This window comes from Hemicordylus capensis, chromosome 4 (genome assembly GCF_027244095.1).
Source record: "Hemicordylus capensis ecotype Gifberg chromosome 4, rHemCap1.1.pri, whole genome shotgun sequence".
NCBI lineage: Eukaryota > Metazoa > Chordata > Lepidosauria > Squamata > Cordylidae > Hemicordylus > Hemicordylus capensis.
In genome coordinates, this window is record NC_069660.1 from 113255600 (window position 1) to 113280028 (window position 24429).

Genomic DNA, 24429 nt, shown 5'->3' on the forward strand with positions numbered 1-24429 from the left:
CCTCTGTATGTAACTGGGTCTCAAATGATGTGTTAAAAGCCTATCCACATACAGTAGTATGTTTGTAGATTTCATTCCAACCTTTGACTAAATACTATCCTGCTTAAGGGATAAGACCAAGGGTAGGAAGGGATAGAGGGTACTCTCTGCTCAAATTTCCCCCACTTCTCTTTTCACTCCCCCACGCTCCCAGATGATCTGTGTGGGAGCCAGCAAAGGGGGTGGGACTGACTGCATGGGCTTCCTTCGACCCTGGAAGGACAGCCCGTGCCAGCCAATGGAAGAGAAGCCTGTGGGAGGAGCTTCCTTTATTACCTCTGGTTTGGAGTTCAATCCCATCTGAATTACATGGAGGAGGCAATGGACCCTTGGTTGGTTGAGTGTAACCCACTACAGATCAAGGGTTCATTCCGAGGTTTGGGGAGCAAAATCAGAACCATGGTTGAGTATGGAAGTTGCAGTTCTGACCATTCAGACATAATGGGGGCAACATCACCTCAGGTTCCCCAAAGGTGAACAATTTGTTATGGGGTGGCTAACAAATAAAGTTGTTTATTCATCCATCATCATCATCATCATCATCATCATCATCATCATCATCATCATCATCACTTCCCCTGCAGAATTCAGCTAGTCTGCTACTGACCTCTCTCTTCATATGGCTGTTTCCAACCACTTGGTCTTGGACAGGAATAGAAAACTAGCCTGGAAACTAGACTGGAAGTTTTGGTCTAATCCAAAAAGACATAATTTTCTAAAAGGAATCTGACCCATTATCTGAATAAGACAATGTCAGCAAACTATTCAACTTCAGCCCTCCTGCAGATCTTGGTAGTGGTGTGCACAAACCAAAAATTGTGGTTTGGCTCAAATTTGAATCAAATTTGAGTTGAATCATGTGCTGCTGAACCAGTTCAGTCAAACAGACCGGCTGAACTGGCATCTGACTGGTGAGGATTCCCCTTTATAAGTATAGGGGTGGAGGACCCAGGCAGTGCTAAGGCGTGGCCGCAGGAGTGGAGCCAGGCTGCCGGCAGCCTGTGTGTGGTGGCCCCCTGGCCCCGCCCCCACGTCTGATGTCAGACGCACCTGGCTAGCCATGCCCTTGCATCTGACATCAGACGCGGGGGCGTGGTCTCGCTAAGAGAAGGATGATTTCAATTTTAAAAATCCCAGTGGAGGGAGAGGGGCTGTTTGAGAAGCTGTGCTTGCCAGTTATACCCATTTGCTCAATTATAGTTACACCCCTGCCCAGTCAAAAGTGCCACGCTGATCTTGTGTTCCCTTAGAGCATTCAAGCAAACCAGCTGCTCAAACAAGTCACACTTGTTGAATTTGCAGCCTGGTCCATAAAAGTTCTCAGAGGCTCACTTTTTCACTGGCGCCAGGAGCCAGAAGGGGAAATATCACGTGGGAGATCAGCTGTAATCGACTTTGAGATCAATTTTAAAGGCAAAATTGCTGCTGCTGCTTGAGTGCAGTAACCCTCCCGCAGAGAGCGCGGCCTGTGCGTGCGCCTGCCTGTATCTGTGTATGGAGAACTGAAACTAAGTGTGTTTACTGGGAAAGTCCCAGCATCGACTTTCAGTGAGACTCAGTTGCAAGTTGCTTTTGAAAGGCTGTGATTATTTCCTAAGGCTTCTTGCGAGTTCAGATTGTATTTGTGGACAGCGTGATGGACACACTAGTGGAGGGTTGGATCCATCGAGACTACCTTCTCTTCTGCCAGCTCCATCGAAATGAACTTTGCAGTGGGTTGGGGGTTCAGCAAATCAGGGCTTGCTCTGCCTGCCTGCCGCTTACTACACTTCCACCGTGAAGCCCTTTTTCCTTCTGCTCGGCTGAGCTTTTGTCGCTCAAGCCACGTGTCTTTCATCAGGCAAAGCGTTTCGCCCCAAACTTCTCAATCTGAGTTTGAACATGACTGGCATGGGAAAGAGAGTACATGACCCCATGTACACAACAACAAAGCAAAATAACAGGCTGTGTTTTTTCACCTGCCTCCCCTCCCCACATTTCTAAACTGAGGAATGAGACCCAAGCCTGCCCCTATAATGTGTATGTGAGAGTGGGGCCGGTGTTGAAAATGAAGCGATAGAGCGTATTTGCGCTCTCTCCTTCACTTTCTGCATCGTGGTTGTTTTTTTTCTTGTTTTCACTCTTTAACGTCTCCCCATTCTTTTGTGTGTAATTATTTAAATGGGAGATCCACAGCAGTTTTATGCTAATATTGCAGAACAAAGTGCATGGGGGAAGGAGACGAGGAAGGGAGCGGAGGGCAGCTTGGGAAGGGAATAGAAGGAGAAGCAGTAGCAGTGGGTGGGGGGAGGCTGACAGAGGACACTCGCGTGTCTCTCGGCCGGACACAACGATCACTAATTCCTGCGAACACAAAGGCCTTAGCTTTCTGCCGAGGCCCTGCTCAGCCCGGGTCAAATACTCGCAGGCAATGAAGCCATTGTTTCTGCTGAGCAAGGAACAAGAGCAGCGAAGTGAAGATGGAGCTCCTCCCTCCGATGCAGCCAGCCAATCAATTGTGCGGGAAGCTGCTACTACAGCAAGCGGCCTTTCAGGGAGAGTCACACCCTGGCATCTGATGTCAGATGCGGGAGGCATGTCTGGGGCCGCGCTCGCAGCTCCTGATTGGTGGGTGACCTGGGTTCTTTGAACCCTTTTGCCCCATGGTGGCTCCACCCCTGGGTGGTCGGGTGGTGGTGGTGAGAGAGGTAGTAAGATGCTTACTCAGTAGTGAACCATTTGTGCACATCCCTAGATCTTGGCCTACAACTCCCAACTCCCTGGCTCTGGGCCACAACAGCTGGGGATTATGGGAGTTGTAGTCCAAAAACAGCTGGAGGGCCAAAGCTGAGCAGCCCTGTTCTAGAGTCTCTCCTATCCTGCTTCCTGCATCCCATGATTTCACTGACTATGTGATTGTTGTGAGGCACAGTCATGATGCAACAAGTTGTGTAAGGCATGGTGAATTAACTGTGTACTGTTACTGTAACAGCCCACCAGATTTCCCTTATCTTTTCTCCAATGGCTTAGGAACAACTCTTCTTCAAACCTCTGTTTTAGAGCCCTGCAAGGGAGTCATGATTAATAAATTTGTTACCTTACCAACAGCTATGTAGGGACTGAATGAGTAATGAAGATTCAATATAACTGTCATCTGAACAGGACTTCAGTTTTATACTCAGACCTGACTCATTAAGTAGAGGGAATTCATGTAACCACAATGTGTGGCAAGAGATTTCTCCAGCTTGATTTATGCAGCCAAGGAATCATCCGAATTATTTTCCAGAAGCACAAGCGCACAATTTGGGACATCATCATAAACCATCCAAAGAAGGGTTGAGTGATAAGTCGTTGAAGTAGCAATTTGAGATCTTGGAAGCATCAGGAAATCCATACATTTTGTGCAGACTGCAACACTGGATAACTGGACAATTAATACCAACAGCCTCCTGCTCTCTAGGCAAGTCACTTCCCCTCTGTGCCATTAGGTAGCTTGAAGAGGGCCTACCTAGAGATAAGGAAACCACCCCAGTAGTGCAGGTGCAAAAGGATGTTTTACCTTACCGAGGCCTCAGGAGATAAAGACGCAACCTGTTCCCTCCCGGACTTGTTCCCTCCCGGACTTGAACGTGAATCGAAGCTCTCCCGGGGAGCTTCGGTTCACGTTCTACCAGCCTGGAGAGCTAGAATACTAGTGAAACAAGATTAATTATGGCCTTCAGCGTGAAGGGTTGTTGATCAGCAGGCACACGGGGCCATATCCCTAGACCCTGAGGTTTGGGGGACCACTATGTGAAGCGGAGCTGGACTAGATGGGCCCATGGGCCTGGTCCAGCCTGGCAGCTCCCATGCTGCTATGGAAGCAATGGTCCCATAGTTTGCAGAGCACAGCCCAGAGCCTTTTGACAGGGTGGTAGGAAATGCAATAAATAATAAATAAGATAATCAATAACACTGTGGTCCCCCTTGCATACAGCCAAGGTGACCCAGCTCTGCAGATGCAAACCCCTTGCTCGCCCCAATGCAGCCTGTTCTTCCACTCATAGGGGCCTGTAATGTAAGGAATCCGTTAGCATGTCCCATACAGGGTGTGGCATATATGCCTTCAGAACAGGAGAAGTGGTATGGGCAAGGTTATAGAGCTAATCTTCTCTGTATTGTTCCAACAGGCGCCTGCGTGCTCTGTCACTTGCCGCCCCATCCCCGCCCGTGGAGCACCCGGGGAGCCAATGGCAAGCGCTCACCCGGTGTCACATGCTCCTTGGAGGAAGGCGGGCTGGGGCAAACAAGCCGCGCTGCCCAGTCAGGCAGGCAAGCGGCTGGATTCACATACAGAGTAACTTACAGTTTCAAAGAAAGAGCGGACCAAAGAGGCATCAGCGAGCTACATTTAATGCATAGCTGAAATTTGCCTGGTTGCTGCAAAAACTTGCACAAGGGCTCAGAATTCATCAAGGAACCATATGTAGGGCTGTTGTAATCAGATTAAATATATGAGCAGGCCTGTTGTAATTAGATTCAATATATGAGCATGACTGGGAAAGAAGCAACGTAGCCATTATTTACTTCCTAGTAGAGGGACAATCTGTACCACAACATCAGTCGCACTGATTTCAGGCATGGCTCAGGTCTGAAGGGGCTCTTGCCAAGGTAATCTCTTCCTTCTACTTGGGTTTCTTTCATTCTTGGTGGGTCAGCAGCAGCAACAGCCATCTATCCAGTGGTTCCCACCTGCCACGTTTTGCCTGGATTTTATTGTCATGTGGAAGGGGAAAACATGTCAGGAAGAAGCCACCATCTAGAATGCTGTTGTTGCTGCTGCTCCTGACCCCACTGCCATGTAAGGGGAGGTTGCTGGTTGGCATCAGCAGTGGGTTGTAGGCATCAGCAATGGGTTGAAGGCATCAGCAGTGGTTCCCTTGGTATATTGGGCCACTGGCAGCTGTCCAAGGGTGCCCTGTGCTGCTAGGCCTGATCAACTTCTCATAATGTGAAAAGGCACTCCCCAGGCATCAAATATCCTTGCTATAGGCTTGTTGTCCAGTTAATTTTGGTTTTAGTGTTAGTCTGGTTTATGTTGTTGTTTAGAAAAAGATTACATTTAGAAAAGATTTAAAGCAACAGTTTGTGTTGTCATTTAGAAAAGAGTGCTTAGCACTAAAACAATTTTTTGAGTGCAGTAGGTTCCTTAACTTTTGTTATAATATTTATTTATTTATCATATTTCTATTCCGCCTGATATGTATATCTCTAGGTGGTGTGCAAAATATTATAATATTATATAATATTAGCACTGATCCAAAGTTTGTATCACAACATTTGTTTTTAAAGCTAGTTTCATCTTTCTGTCCAACTGGCACTTAATATCCTGTCACCTACACAATGGAAAGATATAGCTAGGATGGTCTGATGTAACACAAGTCCTGACTTTTAAAAAAATTGTGTTCAAAGATGGCAATCCAGTGGGGGCATTTTTTTTACTGCCACTGCATGATAAGCTGCATCTTCCAACAAAATCCTTATTCTACAAAACCTTTAAAAGTAGTTTCAGTTGGTCATGGAAAGCTTGCAGGGCTTCAATGCACATAGCTGTTGTGCTATGCTATTGAAATGAAAACAAGGGAGAAGGGATATAATTCTTGTTGCCAGAGAGGAGGTTTGGTCATCTTTTATGGTGTTGTGTTAATTTTATGTGACAAGGAAACATGTTTTTAATTTAGAGACACATTTTATTGTTGTTTAGTCTTCTGCAAAGTGAGTTTGTTTTAGATCCCATACAAAGGCTTGCTGCAAAACTGTAAACTCTGTACAACAACTGCTAAAGATATGACCCAGCTGTAGTCAAGACATATAGGAAAAGATGGTCAACTTTTGCTTTCAATTATGTCTGTGCAATCCCATTAAGGTCAATAGCTACAATGTCCAATAGTACCGTATCTTAAAAATAATCAGAAGGCTTACAGCAATGGTTTCAAATTCCAGATAGGCATATTGGGTTCAAAGATGTGTTTAATTCTTGTGTTAAGTCTTGTGTTTAAAGATGTCTGTCAGGAGATGTGCCAGCTCAGAATTTTCATTCAATTAAGCTGAATTTTTGTAAAGTATTTTATCACCAATAACCTCACAATCCCATAAGTCAACTTGGATTTATGTTTCCGTGAAACATATTGGTTGTATTCAGACGTAATTCTAAACCATAGTTTAGTATGAGAGATCCATGGTGAGCGTTGAGCTTGCACACTTCCTCTCCCCCCTTCTTGTCCTTCATGTGGAAGGGCTAAAAGCATCCACTTTTATTATGAAAAGTAATAAAGTTTCCTGCAACAATCAAACTTGGGAAACCAGTTTGAACTAACTTTGTTTATCTCTGACCAGGATTAAACCACTAATGTGGTTAAATACGCTGAAAATAAGTGGGTTATCCCAGTACTCTGGAGGTGATGGTTCTTTCTCAAATAGAGGGCGGTAGTTCCTACATATGATGAGGTTAAGAACCTGAGGGTGCTCCTTCCTTGTATGATCATACTAAGAGCTTAAGGTGCTCCTTCACTGCTGCATAGACAAATGTTGGCAATGGCCAGGCCTCTTATTCACTTGTCTGCTACATATGCCACTTTTTCTGAGGGGGAAAGGAGAAATTGTCAATCCATGCTTTGTAATTGTTAGGACTGACTACTATATGTGCAGCTACCCTTGAAGATGACTCAGAAATCTCCATGTTGCTGCATACCTCTTGGCAGACACTGGGAAGCAGGAACATATGCACTAGTTCTGTGGCTATTGTACTGAGTTCCAGATAGACCCAATTCAAGGTGCCACATAGATTTAAAGCTTTTCATGTCTTGAACCTCACATCCCACAGAGATATAGGAGTTAATATATGAGTTTAGCCACTGCCTACATTTTGTGGCCCCTGCCCCACGTGTCTGCAATATGTGGGATGACAACTTCCGTGGAAGGAAGCAGGGCCTTTACACTGATTTCCCAAAGGCCATGGAATGAACTTCTGGATTATGTTTGGAACTGACCTGGTCTTGTGGCTTCTTGGAATAGGAAGGCTACAGTGACCCTTAACACAGTCAGTCAAGAGCAGATATAAAATGTGGTGTGGATGGGATTGTGTATCACGTACTCTTAAGAGTTTTAGTCACCACAGAACCAAACTTGGGCTGAGAGGTGCTGTTGAGATGAGCTGTTCACATGCGCCATGGCAGGATGGCTTTGCTTGGGTCACTTTCCACTGGATGCCACTATAGAAACAGTACTCTGGGCACTGGCACAATTGCATACATCATTTGGGATTAGGAAGGCTTCCATTTAATAGGAATCAAATCAGCAGTTGTTAAAAGTTCAAAGCTGTTAAAAGTTCAAACATCAAGGTGCTTTTGATTTCAGGAAAACAGCAAACACAGATAAGCTTTCTACGTATTAGGATGTACTGAGATCGTTCTTCTGAGCAGTACAAGATACCTAAAAAGGAGTCCTAGATGGTTAGATGATCTCCAGGAATTAGAATGAAAACCAGGACTTCGAATAATACAGATTCCTAGGCTCAAGAACTGGCCAGTAAATATGTTATATTGTATGGTAGTAACTCTTGGCCTTTTATGAGCTGCACAGCAGAAATAGGTTTGGCAGCTGTGGTTTTCCTTCTCTTGTCATTACATGCTGACAAGGGAAAGAGGCAGTTTGTTTTGTTTATTAGCTAAGCTCTCTATGCCACTTATCTGGAAACAAAATGCTCTAAGATTCTCAGAGCTTTTCAAGGGATCATAAAAAATCAATCAATCAACCAAATGTAATAACATACACAAATATTTTTAAAGAGAAATGCAGAATATAAAATTTACTAAGCTAGGGACAACTAAGCCAGGAATAAAGAGGACACTACAATCAGAACATGTTAAAATAATGTTGCATCTGAAACTGCCCTCCTACATTATTTTTTAAAAAAAAGGCTTAACATTGCATCGAAAAGTTTGCAGATTGAAGCTTAGGTAGATCTCTTTTAGAAACTAGTTCTGCAGGGTGTTAGCCACAAGGAAACACCACACAAATTAACTTTTAGCACTGAAAGGATGTTCAGCTCTATACTCTGGGTGAAATGAAACAATATGGCTATCATGTGATTGGGGCTTGCATGCTTGTTTTTCAAATGTAAATAGCAGCAGTGCAGGGTCTAAAGATTGGGACATGACAAGATAAGAAGGGGACTGTTTCCTGCATGGTCCTCCTGATCCAGAGCACTTCCCCACTGCTGCTATTTGACCAGGAACAAAAGCTCCAATTGGTGCTGATGGGAACTTTTTTACCAGGGCAAATTGCAGCTGCAGAGAGGATCTGATGTGGAACTGGCTTAGATGTCTGCTATTTACTTTTGAAAAACCAAGCATGCAGCTACGTGATAGGCATATTGTCTAGATTAGCCCCATACAGAGTTTAAGAGGCTTATAGGTGCAGAAGTGCTGTCCATGCTACTGAGAACTGCATCAGTCAAATTCTAGACCGTTCATTCATTCATTCAAAAAATGGCTCAGGGTGGTTTACATCAAAATAAAGCTGGAAGCCAGCTAGCTATTAGTCCATTAATCCATAACATATGAGGATTGAGGACTGATGTGCATTCAGCTGCGAGGAGTCTGTGTTCCGACATCTGTATATGCATAGATGTCTCAGTTTAGCCTATTCAGACATGATGAACAGGCTAAACAGGCTTGACAGGTGTCTGTACACATGTACATGTTCTTGTGTGAATGGCTGTACATATATTCATTTTAAAAGTGAACACGGGTGTAGAACTTCTCAAATACAGAGTACAGATAGGAAGTGTAGATGCATTGAACATAATGCTCTATAACTGTGCATGCTTACAGCTCTGTATGTGTGTACATTGTACACAGATTCTGCTTGCGTTGAACCTAATGTGTGAAGAAGTTTATGTGTATTCAGATCTCTCCATTTGTATACTGTACACAGATTTTACATGCATTGAATATAACATTTGAATTGGGCTTTTGAGAATGGAAATCCTGCTTTCTCAGGGTTTCTGATTCACGTTTTGTTCAACACACATAAAATCTGTGTACAGTGTACACACACAGAAAAATGAATACATGTAATGTAATTTATACACAAGTAAACTGCACATACAATATCATGTCTGAATAGATAACCCTATTGTACCTGAGGAGACACTATGCAGACATTCAGCTAAACATGCCACTGCGTTCCTGTTCCCCCTTCATGCTCATTCACTCATTCAGAACAGGCTTAATGCTCCTGACACTGCTGGTGCTGACACTGCGCAAGCTGCTGTGCATGTCGTAACATTCCACAAGCGCACTCTTGCACACATGCACATATTATTTCCAATGGCTCTACTATTGCACAACCATGGTTTCACAATTTTTGTATGTGTGCAAGAATGCACTTACACCACTACAGCAGTTTGTGCTGTACACACGTGGACAAATGTGTTGGTACCCCTCCATGAAAAAAGAAGAACCCACAATTGTCTCTGAAACAGCTTGAAACTGACAAATGTAATTGGCACCCATCATTGTTTATTCTGCATTCAACAAAAATCAGACTTTGCTTTAGAGTTTTGATGCAACAGAATATTTCAAATAATAACAGAAATGAAAATGGCATGGACAAAAAAGGTGGGACCCTTAACCTAATAGTTTGCTGCACAAGCTTTAGAGACAATCACTGCAAACAAGCAATTCCTGTAGCTCTCAATGAGACTTCTGCACCTGTCAACAGGTAGTTTGGCCCACTCTTCCTGAGCAAACTGCTCCAACTGTGAAATATTTTGTTGCATCAACACTCTAAAGCAAAGTCTGATTTTTGCTAAATGTGGAATAAACAATGATGGGTGCCAGTTATGTTTGTCGGTTTCAAGTTATTTCAGAGACAATTGTAGATTCTTCTTTTTTTGTGGAGGGGTACCAACACATGTCCACATGTGTATGTGAGCTACTGAGTCTTGCATGAAATAACTGGGTGGAATAGATTCTGATAACAGTTAAGAAACAACAACCAACCCTAACAAACACAAACTTTGAGATGAATGACAGTGCAAACAAGTGAAAATAATGATTATTAGAGACAACAGAAGTGCTTTTTAAAGATAATAGTCATAAAAGTACTCGTATGACAAGACATCTGTCTATCTATCTATCTATCTATCTATCTATCTATCCATACAATTTTAGTAAGATGACAAATTTTTATGCCATGTGATAGGTTGGAAAGGATTTGACTTATCTATATTCATGTGTTTTTTTTAAGAAGAAGCAGATTAAATATAGTGTTCATGGTTCCTTTGATGAACTAAGTGACTTTGTAATGTGATGCTGTTGCTCTGTATTCAGACCATCTGTGTTTGTTAATTGAACTGCCTGGTAAAGAAATGGAGAGCGGATATATAACAGTTTTCTCTTTACTTAAGTATCCTGTTTACTATAGGGATTTTATTGCTGAAATATTTTGATTGCTGAAAGCTTGGATAGATCCTTCAGAAAAAGCTATAGTTAAATAGTTCTGTCATAGGTGTGAAGTGTCATCCAGTTGCTGTAGATCTCTAAATATTCTTCCAAAATATGGATATTTTTCTCATTTAAAGATTACTCTGAATAGCTTTGCGTTAGAGTTCTGGCTATCATCACAGCATTTGCCATAATGGATATTATGTACACCTACTTGGTAGTAAACCACATTGTACACAGTTGGAGTTACTGAGCATCAGAATGTCTGTAACTGAAGAAGTCTAAAGTGTGGAGAGGTCTAAAATGTCCTGGAGAGAAATTGTATTGGATATTGTGCTGAAAATGATACTCAGCTGCAAGACCATCTGTTTCCTAATTAACACTGGAAAATTGTATCTGTTTCAAAATTTGGAGCTAAACTTAGAGGGAATAAGATATACATGTTGCTTTTAAATGGTTTTGATGGTGAAGGTGTAAAGCTCTTTGGGATTTGTTTTCAAAAGGATTTAAAATGAATTCAGTCTGGTGTTGGCAGCTTTGGACAAATAAGCACCATGGAAGTGCTTGCCATTTGGCCTGAGGCTCTCTTTCCCTTCCTTTGCAGTGTTGGTTTGGACCACTTATAATAGTGTACTGGAAAAACTCTGTATTTGTGAGGTTGATGTGGTTAGAAAATATAACCACCATAGGTATTTTTTGTATATCCATAAGAACAGCCCTGCTGGATCAGGCCCAAGGCCCATCTAGTCCAGCATCCTGTTTCACACAGTGGCCCACCAGATACCACTGGAAATCAATGGCAGGAGTTGAGGGCATGCCCTCTCTCCTGCAGTTACTCCCCTGCAACTGGTACTCAGCGGCATCCTGCCCTTGAGGCTAGAGGTGGCCTATAGACCTCTGACTAGTAGCTGTTGATAGACTTCTCCTCCATAAAGTTATCCAAACCCCTCTTAAAGCCATCCAGGTAGTTGGCTGTCACCACATTTTGTGGCAGAGAATTCCACAAGTTTATTATGTGTTGTGTGAAAAAGTACTTCCGTTCGTTGGTCCTAAATTTTGTGACAATCAATTTTATGGGATGATCCCTGGTTCTAGTGTTATGCGAGAGGGAGAAGAATTTCTCTCTATCCACTTTCTCCACACTATGCATGATTTTGTAGACATCTATCTTGTCTCCCCACAGTTGTCTTTTTTCTAAACTAAACAGTCCCAGTTGTTGTAGCCTTGCCTCATAAGAAAGGTGCTCTAGGGTTGATCATCTTGGTTGTCCTCTTCTGCACCTTTTCCAGTTCTACAAACAATGTCCTTTGTGGTGAACAGAATTGTATGCAATACTCCAGGTGTGGCTGCACCATAGTTTTGTATAAGACCATTGTAATATTAGTAGTTTTATTTTCAGTCCCCTTCCTAATGATCCCTAGCATGGAATTGGCCTTTTTCACAGCTGCCGCACATTGAGTGGACACTTTCAATGAGCTGTCCACCATGAGTTGGACAATCGGTTTCTTGCAATCGGTTTCTTGCAACTTCCCTTGACCCTGTTTTGATACTTTACTGGAAAGTGAATGTTATGGTTTAGAACTACTCTGAATGGCCTACTCTGGGAGGAGGCTGTTGCTCAGGGGCAAAGCACGTCACTTACATGCAGAAGTTCCAGGTTCAGTCCCTGGCATCTCCAGGTATAGACTCCTGTCTGAAACCATAAAGAGTCACTGCCAGTCAATGTAGCCAATGCTAGGGCTGTGCTCACAATTGGCATTAGGAGAGGAGAAGCTTCCTACCCTAATTCAGGAGCCATGCATGCTCCCAGCTGGTCATTGTGAGAATTGTACAAGCAAGGGAGGAGGAGGAGGAGGAAATGATTATCTGCAGTATTGTGTGCTCCCTCCACCCTCACTCTGGAGTTGGGTACAAGTTCTGGGCTCTCTGCAGCTGCCTGCCTCTGTAGCCAGCTACTGGCTGATGGCCAATAGGGACTGCACAATGGCTCTCGGATTAGGGTTAGAGGCTTTTCATACTACCCTCTGCTGATTGTGAGAACAGCCCTACTGACTTAGATGGACCAACAGGCTCATTCAGTATAAGGCAGCTTCCAATCTACTTTACTATCTCTTTTTTCACACTATAATTTTTTAATGTATGCATTTGTGTTACATATTTGTATTTATGCATGTGAGAATTTTTCTGTAGAAAGATGATGATGATGATGATTAATAATGATAATAATAACAACAATAATGATAATAACCATAAGCATAAAACAGAACAGAGGTTTCTGCATTCACTGGCTAACATACAGACCAAGTTATTAAACAGTACCACTCCAGAATTTCTTTAAATGATGCTTTAATTTAAATATGACTACTCAGGAGTAATCTTACATTCTGTAAGCAGTTCAATTTGCAGCTGAGTGTTATCATATTTATACCATAGCTGCATTGCTGTATTACATCACATAAGCTCTAATAAATATACCTTAGAAGTGCTATCTAGGCTTTTGCATTTATACTCTTTTTATTGGTCTAAAATGAAGGAAAAAGCAATGTTGATTTTAAACTCAAGAGGTTGGAAATTTCAAAATATCACTCTGCGTGATCATTCTGTTTCCAGTAGGCTGAGGCAATAATTCAGTTATTCTTAGTTACACTGACAAAGAACAGAAACAGACCCCTGAATCACTACTTTAAAAACAAACAGATAAGGACATAAATATTTGAGGAACTGATGAATACAATTCCTTTGTATTCATCAATGTCATTGTCCTAGAACAACTAGGGCAATGAAAGGGATAAGCTAGTAGGTTGAGGACAGAATGACACTTTACATGAAATAAGGGACTGTGTCTGAAAATGGCAGTATTCGCTCCTTCTCTCTTTAGTTCTTTAGTAGTACTCAAGATCTACTTTAGTAGTTCTGTATATGCTACAGAGTATAAAGTAGAACTTTTGCTACATCCTGACATTATTAAGCTTTTCCCACAACTTCACCAGCACCAGTCAATAAGTGGTGGCTGGGGAAAAGTAAACACTGTGTTATTTGAAGGGGAAAGGGGAGAACTCAACATGGAACTGCAGTTTTGATAGCATCTTTATATTTCTTGAAACTTATGGCTGTGCGCCACAGCAACTCATGAGGAAACCCCCAGCAGGGAGGCTAAATGCAGCTCCCAGCTTGGGGGTCTCTCCAGCATGCCCTGTGTGCTCGCGGAGGGCATGCTGGAGCTTCTGGGGGTCACGCGGCCCCCGAACTCCCCAGCTCCCACCGGCTCCGTAATGGAGTCGGAAGTTGTGTGGGCGGCCAGTTCAACCACCCACAGCCGACTGACAGGTCGTCTGCAAGGAGAGCGGGCTAAGCCCGCTCTCCTCGCAAACCCCATCTCGGTGGTTCCCACTGATCGTGAGGACTGCCTCTGTATTTGCCCAAATACAAGATGACCGTGAATTTAAGATGAATGCCTTAAACAACAGAGGTTACATACAAGTAATACTTATATTTACCCCAAAGAAAGAGGACTCTGAATTTAAGATGCCTCCCAATATCTGACATCAAAGAACTTTGAAAAATCCTAATCTTTGATTCAGGTAAATACTGTATGTACCATTCCTAGACACAGCTATCTAGTTTTCAGGATCCAGCTATAAAAAGTGCTGGAGCAATAGTTCAAATGCTCAGAGCCCAGCATCATAATTTCTGGAGACTTTTCCAACCAAGCAGCATTAATGTTGGATGCTGCCTGCAATTCCTATCTGATTGGGTTTTAACAGATGGATGATCAACAATTGATTTTTGAGCCTTCAGCAGACAGAAGAGCATTTTGCAATGTTAATTTAATGTAATCTAAAACTATGCAGAGGTTTTTAATCCTTCAGCAATCTTCTCACAGCTGCTTCTCATTTGAAATTCTTCCTATGTAGATATGCATGGGTACAGATTTGTACACACATCTGCAAAATATTTCACATGTGCAAAACTCACATGTACAAAATATTTCCCATTTATTTGTTTTGCCATGTACATAACTTGGACACTTGAATTGGCATCTGTCAGATTAAACACATGCACCTGACATATTAACAAAATATTGATTGATCGATTGATCGATTGATTGAGGGCCATCAAGTCGATGTCAAGTCTTAGCGACCACATAGATAGATTCTCTCCAGGATGATCTGTCTTCAACTTGGCCTTTAAGGTCTCTCAGTGGCACATTCATTGCTGTCATAATCAAGTCTATCCACCTTGCTTGCTCTTTTTCTCTTTCCTTCCACCTTTCCCAGCATTATGGACTTCTCAAGGGAGCTGGGTTTCCGCACAATGTGTCCAAAGTATGATAGTTTTAGTCTGGTCATTTGTGCCTCGAGTGAAAATTCTGGATTGATTTGTTCTGTGATCCATTTGTTTGATTTCCTGGCTGTCCATGGTATCCTCAAAAGTCTTCTCCAGCTCCAAAGCTCAAAAGCATCAATACGTTTTCTATCTTGCTTCTTCAGAGTCCAGCTTTCACATCCATAGAGTGTTACAGGAAAAACTATTGTGCAAACGATCCTAATCTTTGTGGGTATAGATATTTCACGGCATCTAAATATCCTTTCCAAGGTCTTCATTGCAACCCTACCAAGTGCTAGTCTGCAGTGTATGCATTATATTCCCATGCATTAGGCCCGTTATTCCCATGTATTAGTCCAATTCCCAATTGGCCCATGCATTCTATTCACACTTGATAAAATACACAGACGTATATGTTTTTCTTCGTGCCAGTGTACACTTACATAGAAAAAATGGCACATGTGAAACCACATTTACTTATTCTTTTTAAAGAGCGAAGAGTCTAATAGACAATAAGAGTACAGATGTCCACATACCAAGGAAAATGTACGTTACTATTACTACTACTGTTATTACTACTATTATTTATATACCACTTTTCAACAAAAAAAAGTTCTCAAAGCAGTTTACAGACCAAAAGAACTGGTGTAGTAATAATGACTTCCAGTTTTGTCTTTTTTCAGGGGCATTGCCACTGGTGTTCACATGTGTCTTGTGAGCACAAGAAGCCACCAGGGCCCTGCCATCCATCATTACCTGTTCCACCTCTGTCCTCTTCCTCTCACCTCCCCCTCTTCCTTCTTCATCCTCTTCCTCTCGCCCCCGTTGCCATTATGTTCCCCATTGTTTTGGGGCAAGTGGGAATGCCATATGCCCTCTCTTGCCTATGTGAGAGAGGATGTATCCCATCTCCTCACTCGCCACTCCAAGAGCCTGCTGGGAACTCCTGGTAGGCTCTTGGAATGGCAAGTGAAGGAATGGGATGCATCCTCTCTCAGGTGAGCAAGAGAGGACATATGGCATTCCCACTTGCCCCAAAACCATGGGGAGTGTAATGGCAGTGGGGGTGAGAGGAGGAAAGAGTCAGAGGAGTCAGAATGGTGCAGCAAGGAAGGGGCAGCCCCCACAAACAAGTAGCGATGGGAAGAACACAGTCCAGGGGGAACAGAGGCTGCCATGGCCTTACCATGTCCATGCTTTTATTAAATTCTGAAATAAATAAATAAATAAATAAATAAATAAATAAATAAATAAATAAAAATAATAATAGTTAGAGCTAATTCATTATAAGATTTAGTAGCTTTACTAAAGCTTAAAGACAATTAAATCTAATAATGATTAAACCAGAGATTCCCTTTTTGCTTCTGTTTCCCCCCACTTTTGTGTTATTAGGTTTGTGAGTCAGACTGATTGATCCATTCCACACTCAGTTAAATGTTCATAATGGACATTTGTTTTGGTTATACAACAAAACAGTTCATGTTTACATAATTTATTTAAAGACTTATTTGGTACGAAGGAAAAAAACAAGCAGTGGGGAGCTGAGTGATGCCTTTTAATATTCGTTTTAAGACAGACCATCCAGAGCTGCGCCTAGATAATTTTGGAGCCTGGGCCTAAAGGCCTTTGGAGGCCCCCCTCCCCTGCAAATTAAGCATCATCATGCTTGGATAGGTGACCACACCACCCAGGAGAGACTAAAGAGGATTTGGGGGGCTACTAGGGGCTGTGGAGGCCCTAGACTTTGGCCCCAAAGTCCAGGGGTAAGAGCGCCTCTGAGAACATCTATCCTGGCTACCAGTTTCCTTCCTGATCCAATTTGAGGTTCTGTTTTCTGGCTCTGTCCCTCTGAGCCTGTGTGTCTCTTAAGAAATATCTATTATGTGATCTTTGGTGTGTTGTTCTGCATCTAGCATTAGGATGACGTTAATGTATATTCCATTTCTGATGTATATTCTGCTATTCTGTTTCTAATTCTGTTAATTACCCTTTGGAGATGTGGTTTAAATAACCAGTAATTGTGAATTTTTACTATTTTTTTCAGTTTTAAAAAGACCTTGACTAGTTTGTACAAACAACAGTCATATTTTAGTTGATCTCTCAAGTCCCACAGGGAAAACCCAGAACTGAACGGATGCCGTGAGTTACAGCATTCCAGGCATACATATACTCATCCATTACTACACATCTGTTCCATTTTGAGCTTGCAACACAAGGTAAAAAGTGCAATACTTGGCTTGAAAACTACAATGAGTTCTGCATAGTGTCCTATATTTGCAAGGACTTTGAAAGTCTCAAAGGAACATCTCCCTAATCCCACAAATCTTTCTTTTTAAAGTGCATAGGCACATACATCTACATTGGGCTTTAAAAGGCCAATTTTAAATTTGAGATGTGAAATTTATCTCACATCTCATAGATAAATTAGCACATCTAATTGATTTATTAGCACATCTAATAAATAAAGAATAATAACTGTGCTCCACGTTGGATTAGTGATCCATGATTATTGTTTCTGCATCACCATTGACAATCCTTAGCCTGTTGTGATATGGGCATATAGTCCCTTGCCACTGACATATGGATCCTATTCCTATTAAGGTTCATTGCTTAAATATTAGTAGCCAGAAAATCCACTGAAAGCTATAGAAGTTATATTTGAAATTAATATTAATCAAATGTCCGTGCATGGTACCCAATTTGTCAACAGAAACTAAATTGTAGCCCCAGTATAAATTCTGATTGATTTGCTTTTTAATCCAATTCCATTCATGGATTTTCAATCTTCCAGTCTTTCCTGATCAAGGTTTTGATTTTTGCTGGAATGCATTTGTTCTAAGAATCCTTGGCGCTTTCCCATAGTGTGTTGCTTACACACTTAACACAGAGCTTAACCTGCACTTCTCATTCCTGCCTAAGGTTCTCTAAGAGTCTAAATATGGGATATTTGAAGGGCTTACTAGATTTACACTTTCCCATCCTAGGGACTGTAACAAGGACCATTACTGTAACCTGCAATAAGTGTCCTATGCCTGAATTTCAGGGACATATGAAGTATGGATTTTAATACCAGCTCCAGTGGCAAGGAAAAGTGCCACCAACGCTGTTGTGTAAACTCTGGTGCGAGCATTTGCACAATGATTTCTGCTGTTCTATAACAGATAAGTTCTGCAGCAGTTCTTATGGTTCTGCTTGTACAGGAGGTAGTGGATGCTCTTGCAGAGGTGGAAGAGCATTATTTCAGCTTTCTTGTAGTGAGGGCTGTTGGAGAAAAATAACTCCCTAGAAGTTCTTTAGTAAAAGGAGGTCACACCGTTCTGTCAGATTCAAAGGGGTTTTTTTAGTCACAACATGCCAGACAATCAACCTGGAGTTGAGAGCCTCAATTGTGGGCAAAGGTTATATACGGGGGTTACATCATTTATGCTAATAACAGGATCCAAAAGCACATCAATCCAAACCCATCACCATAACTTTAATAACCAATCACAGTCAGTCTGCAGCTTACATCACCTTCTCATTATTGCACATGCTTGACCTTGTACCACAATCACACCATTGTGTGCAATCTGCAAACGTGGCATCTTGCTGGAAACAGTAATGGAGTCTGTTTTCTTCATCAGGCACATTTGGATTATTATTAATAATCCATTATTAATAGATTATTATTAATCTATTATTAGATTCAGGGCATTACTGATGTTTTTACTGATGTAGTAACTCTTATTTCCCCCCGTTACTGTAAGGTTGCTAAAACATGAAAAACAGCACCATAAAGGAAGATTTAGCAAAGAAAACTGGCTGAAGTAGCCAAAGCAATTCTATCAACTTCCACCCTGTATATCATTAAAACTTCTTTAGAAGCCATGAAACACTGAAAATCCTAAATTAACCACATTCAATAAAGGAATCATGGGCCACTTGGACAGTCCTTGGGTCACAGCCATGCTCAGGCTATGTATCTTCTCTTGGTGTCTGACACTTACATCATCATTAGAGGGCTGAAGATTGCCAGATAGTTAGAATGAGAGATACTGGTTGCTGCATCATTGGAGACGTAAGGATTGGGTCTTAGTATCTCATAAGAAGAATGGAAGCCAACCCTATAATCTATTATAGGGATGTGCATGAATTGAGGTTTGTGCACAGGTTCAGCACTCCAAGGTGCCACTGGGGTGAGTGGGACCTTTAAAAGGGGCTACAGCAGGTCCTTACCCCTCCGTGCATGTGTGGATGCCATTTGCATGGTCCACAACACCATTCAGACCACAAAAATGGTATCCACACATGTGCGGAGGTCATGTACGTGCCACCGCAAAGTGTAGGGTGTTGGGGAAAGCACCGCTGCAGCAGGAAGATTCATGGAGTGTTGGAGAGCAGGTAAGGACCTGCTATATGCCCTTTTAAAGGTCCCACTCATTGTACCCCCCCCCACCAGATAGTGCCTTGGAATGCCAAACCTGTGCACGAACCTCAGCTCATGTACATCCCTAATCTATTATTAATCTAGCCCTGCTAACTGAGCAAAGAGGCATCTTTTTAAAAGTGGTGATACTCTTGATTTAGCAGGGATAGAGCAACTAGCCCTATCCATCACATTATTTAAATCTATGTAAACTGCTTTGGGAACATTTGTTGAAAAGAGGTATAGAACTATTTATAGTCATATTATCTTAGAACAATGATTCATAAGGCCAGAAATATGCTTTCATAGAAGTCTCATTCATTTTATTTATCAGTTGTAAATAAATAAATAGCAGTGATACTTCAAAAAACAAATTCATAATTACTCACTCTGTACGTTTTCATTTAATCTTGAGCATCGTTGCAGCAGTTTGGTGTGTCAAAATGAAACAGAATTCAGCTATTTCTAATTCAGTAGCAAAATATATGATCAAAATAAACATTGATTTATTGATTGGAGCAAAATATATTACTTGTTTCTCGTTTGTTACTATGCTCATGGTTCTCTTTTGCTGCCATCTAATGCTTCCTTATGCTTTACTCCTTATAATCTTCCTTTAAAACACACTCACACACAACTGTTCTCTGGAAATAAATCTTTTAGCAATGATAATCTTCAGCATCTTCAGCATTGCCAAGAAAAATGGTTTCATCTGAATTACTGTAAACGTGAAGATGACTCCAATGGGCATTATGTACAAGCAAATCATCCCAATGGTATGCAGCTCCTTCCCAGCTGTGTTTTGAAACAATTATATTGAGTAAACCACAAACACTTCCAAGGTCAGGTCCACACAGCACTGCAGAACTTCTTGCAGCCAAAGCCTCTTAATGGATTGGCCTTTACCATCCAGCTGAGCAGGATACATTAAAGGGCACCGAGGGACAGTCAAATGTTACGCATTTCCTTCATAGCATGCACCTCTGTGCTTTGAGAAAATAATAAAAAGCATATGCAGAACGTCATGTATGGCGTAAGAGTGCTATGGAAATGTGTGGGATTGATAAAGCTTTCTACCTTCGAAAGAGGCACTTTCTAGGTAGGAAAACATAATGTCGGAACCATTTTTGTGTCAGAACCATTCTTGAGTCACTCATTTGCAAAGGACATGCAATAACATTTTCTAATGCATAACAGGGTGTAGTCCACGGAAGAAAGACATACAACTGATTAAGCCGAGCTTTAACAAATAGAATCCTGATGCTGTCTACGAAGAGCTAATGATCAGAGGCACTGCTTTGTATTTACAAGATATCCATTTAATGCTCTCTGAAGGAATCCAACACTCACTTCCAGTTTCTGAAGCCATTAATCACCAGTACATCCTTGTTATTTTAGGCATGCTTCAGCCAGGGGTGTTGCAAGGGTTCTGTTAGGAATTGGTCACTGGTTCACAGTATTTGCTTTAGTTTCCATTTTCCTTCCCCTTTCCAAGTACCATATTTCTGTGTATATAAATCAGGAGTTATACAATTTTTTTTTAATTTCCCATGAGGAGAGGTATGGGGAACTAAGTTATACAGAACATTTTAAAATTATTTTTCCTTGTTGGGGTTGAGGGAGACTGCCTTGCTGGCCAACCCAGGCCTTGCAGCCTTCCTCCCAGGAGAATGGCAGCATGACCCTCCCCACTCACATCTCCCCAGAAACTTTCCTGTCCCAAGAGCAACAACCACCCAGATGCAGAGGCGCTCTTACCCTGGACTTTGGGGCTGAACTAAGTCCAGGGCACCCGCACCTCCTGGGGACCCCCAAATTTTCTTTAGTCTGTCCTGGGTGATATCATTTGTACCCACAAGAACCTATGTGTTAAAAAATGATGCTTCACTTGCAGTTTGCGGTGGGGGGGGGGCTCTCCAAAGACCTTTAGGTCCAGGCTCTACAATTACTTAGTTGTACCACGGCCCAGATGCCAGAGCCAATAATCTTCCCACCCCTGAAAGTGCACTGGGAGTCTCCAGCCCCATACTCTGCTTCCCCTTATGCTTACTTGCGTACCCAGTTCCAGCATCTCAGTCTTTTGCCTCTGGATCTGCTAGCCACTCTGTTGCTGGATGGGCTCCATCCCAGGAGGCTGGGGAGGAAGGCCATAGTAGGATGGGAATATCATTTTTCTCTATATATACCCATGGGTAATACACAGGTGCAGACAATATGGGGATCTTTTACAGGACTCATTATCACTTTCTGATTATAGACGTTATATTTGCAAAAATACGGTACTTCTTGTGTTGGCCTTCCTACTGTTGGCCTTGCCACTTTGAAAGGATTTATTAGTATCTCACCCCTCCTTTATTAGTATCTCACCCCTCTGTGTGAGGGAGAGAATGAAGAAAACACCCAGCCAACAACAAAGCTGGCTGGTACATGGGGGAGGGGCAAGCCAGGAGGCTCTCAGGAGCTGGGTGGCTCAGGTTTTTTGAACTCATTGGCCCACTTACTTATCTAAGTAATTAGCTCACTAAATCAAGTGAGTTACATAGGAACATAGGAAGCTGCCATATACTGAGTCAGACCATTGGTCTATCTAGCTCAGTATTATCTACACAGACTGGCAGCGGCTTCTCCAAGGTTGCAGGCAGGCATCTCTCTCAGGCCTATCTTGGAGATGCCAGGGAAGGAACTTGGAACCTAGATTCTCTTCCCAGAGTGGCTCCATCCCCTGAGGGGAATATCTTACAGTGCTCACACATCAAGTTTCCCATTCATATGCAACCAGGGTGGACCCTGCTTAGCTAAGGGGACAAGTCATGCTGGCTACCACAAGACCAGCTCTCCTCTATGCCAATTGGATGGCAACTGAAACAAGTGATTTCAGGCTGTTTTATAATCCCCGAAGAATATTTCCCTGTCCCACATTGGTTGTCTAAATGGCATTTCATATTTCATATGTGATGCAGGAGAAAATACAGAAGAGCAATAGAATGTATTTCTACAATTAAATAAATACCCATAGATTGATACTGACACAGTAGTGCTGGGGGCAGTGGCTGTAATGGTGCTACACCTTTGAGTAGTCTTCATTGATGAAGAAATGAGGACTGGTTGTAGGGGTGTGAACAAAACCAGATCTTGCAGTTTGGTTCAAATTTGAACGGGACTTGAACCAAGGGCCCCCAGTATGAATATTTATTTATTTGTTACATTTATATCCCGCTCTTCCTCCAAGGAGCTCATAATGCTGTACATGCTTATTTCTATCCTCACAACAACCCTGTGAGGTACATTAGAATAGTGGTTCTATATAATCAGCCGCTGGTCTGGTTTAAATTTGAAACGGTTTGATTTTTTAAGGGTTATCAGTAGGTCAACCCTTGATAGCCTGATTGCTTTGCAGAGTGGGTGGTAGACAGCACCCATCATGTACCACCCAATCCGCTTGGTGTCCCTGGGTGCTACCCATAGGGAATAATAAAGGTAAAGTGTGCCATCAGATTTTGACTCCCGGCGCCCACAGAGCCCTGTGGTTTTCTTTGGTAGAATACAGGAGAGGTTTACCATTGCCTCCTCCCATGCAGTATGAGATGATGCCTTTCAGCATCTTCCTATATTGCTGCTGCTCAATATAATACCAGCAAGGATTCGAACCAGCAACCTCCTGCTTGTTAGTCAAGCATTTCCCCGCTGCGCCACTTAAGGTGACTAGGGAATAATGGGCTGGTTCCCATTAAATTCCCATTATTCCCTATGGCGGAACCAGAAGCAGCAGCACCAGCACTGCACAAACACAGTACATATACAAGTTAAAAGTTCACACACACATTTCAAAACAAGTGATTCTCCCACAGAATGCAGTGCAAAGCAGACAAAAAAAGAATTAAGGGCCCAGATTCTGTGCCAGCCACACAGTGCCAGGTATCCTGCCCATTGCCCATTGATCATTGCCACAAGTTGCTCTCCAGACACACACATTTGCTCCCTAGCAACAGCAGCACCCTTTTTACAAAAGGACATAAGAACAGCCCTTCTGGATCTAGTCCATCATCCGGTTTCACTCAGTGGCCGACCAGATGCCCCTGACTCTGAGAGTACATAATCTAGAATGCAGAATGCAGAGAGTCAGAGCACCAGACCAGTGTGCCCTCTAAGGTGTGCGCATGTGTGCACGCTCACATTTTTTAAAAAATGTCTGCTCAGTTAATTTTAGGTCTTGTTCAGGATGAAACACCTTCGTGTTTCACTCATAATGCATATGCACACACACTGCCTTGATACTGCTGCCCAGTCCAAACTCTTTACACACAGATGAAAAAAATTAAAGTGAACATTGCACCAGACCACAATACACAGTGCTGAATTGTTTTGAAAACAATTCACAGCCAGCCAGCCAGCAGCCAACCACCCCTACCCAAACCCCAGTTATGCTCCACCACGATGGGTGCTGACCCAGATGCACAAGTCCATCATCAAAAAGCCTGGCAGTGGTGTGCATGTGTGTCTGCGTGTGTCAGCAGCGCTAACGAGCAGACTGTGACATTTAGACATTTAGGTTGGCCAGGGTGAGCTGGTGTTGCAGCAGGTGGGGTTGACCATGAGTGACTCACCCTCCACATCCAGCTCGGGAAAGCCCAGCAGGGGGAGGTTGGCCTTCAGGAAGACCATCTGCCCCACCAAGCCAGCATCCAAGTGCAAGTGATGGGGTGTCATTATATCCTCAGCCACAGAGAACAGCCTCTAGCAATGGACACTGGTTGTGGGGCAGGAAAGGAGCCATCCAAGAACTAGGGATGTGCGAGTAGGTTCGAGGTCGAGCCAAACCCCCTGGGCCGGTCAGTGACAGTCCATTTTTGTTTTTTTGTTTTTAAAAATGGCAGACTTACTGCCATTGCGGGGCCTCAGGGGGTGCTACTGATTCTGTAGGGGGGGTCTCCTGCAGTTCCCCTCCCTCACCTGCCTCCCCCCAAGTCTCAAATGGGCCATTTTGGCCCATTATCAGCCCATTTCAGGCCTCTCTGCACGTGTGCACTGGCCATCTGTGTGGCCAGGTCACGACCTAGTGTGCACAAAACTGGACTAGACCCAGTTCAGTTCGAGTCCAGTTCAACTCAAACTGAACTGGATTTTCTGGTTTTGTGCACACCCCTTCCAGCACCCGTTGCCAAGTCTGGCCAGACTTGGTGAGACAGTGCC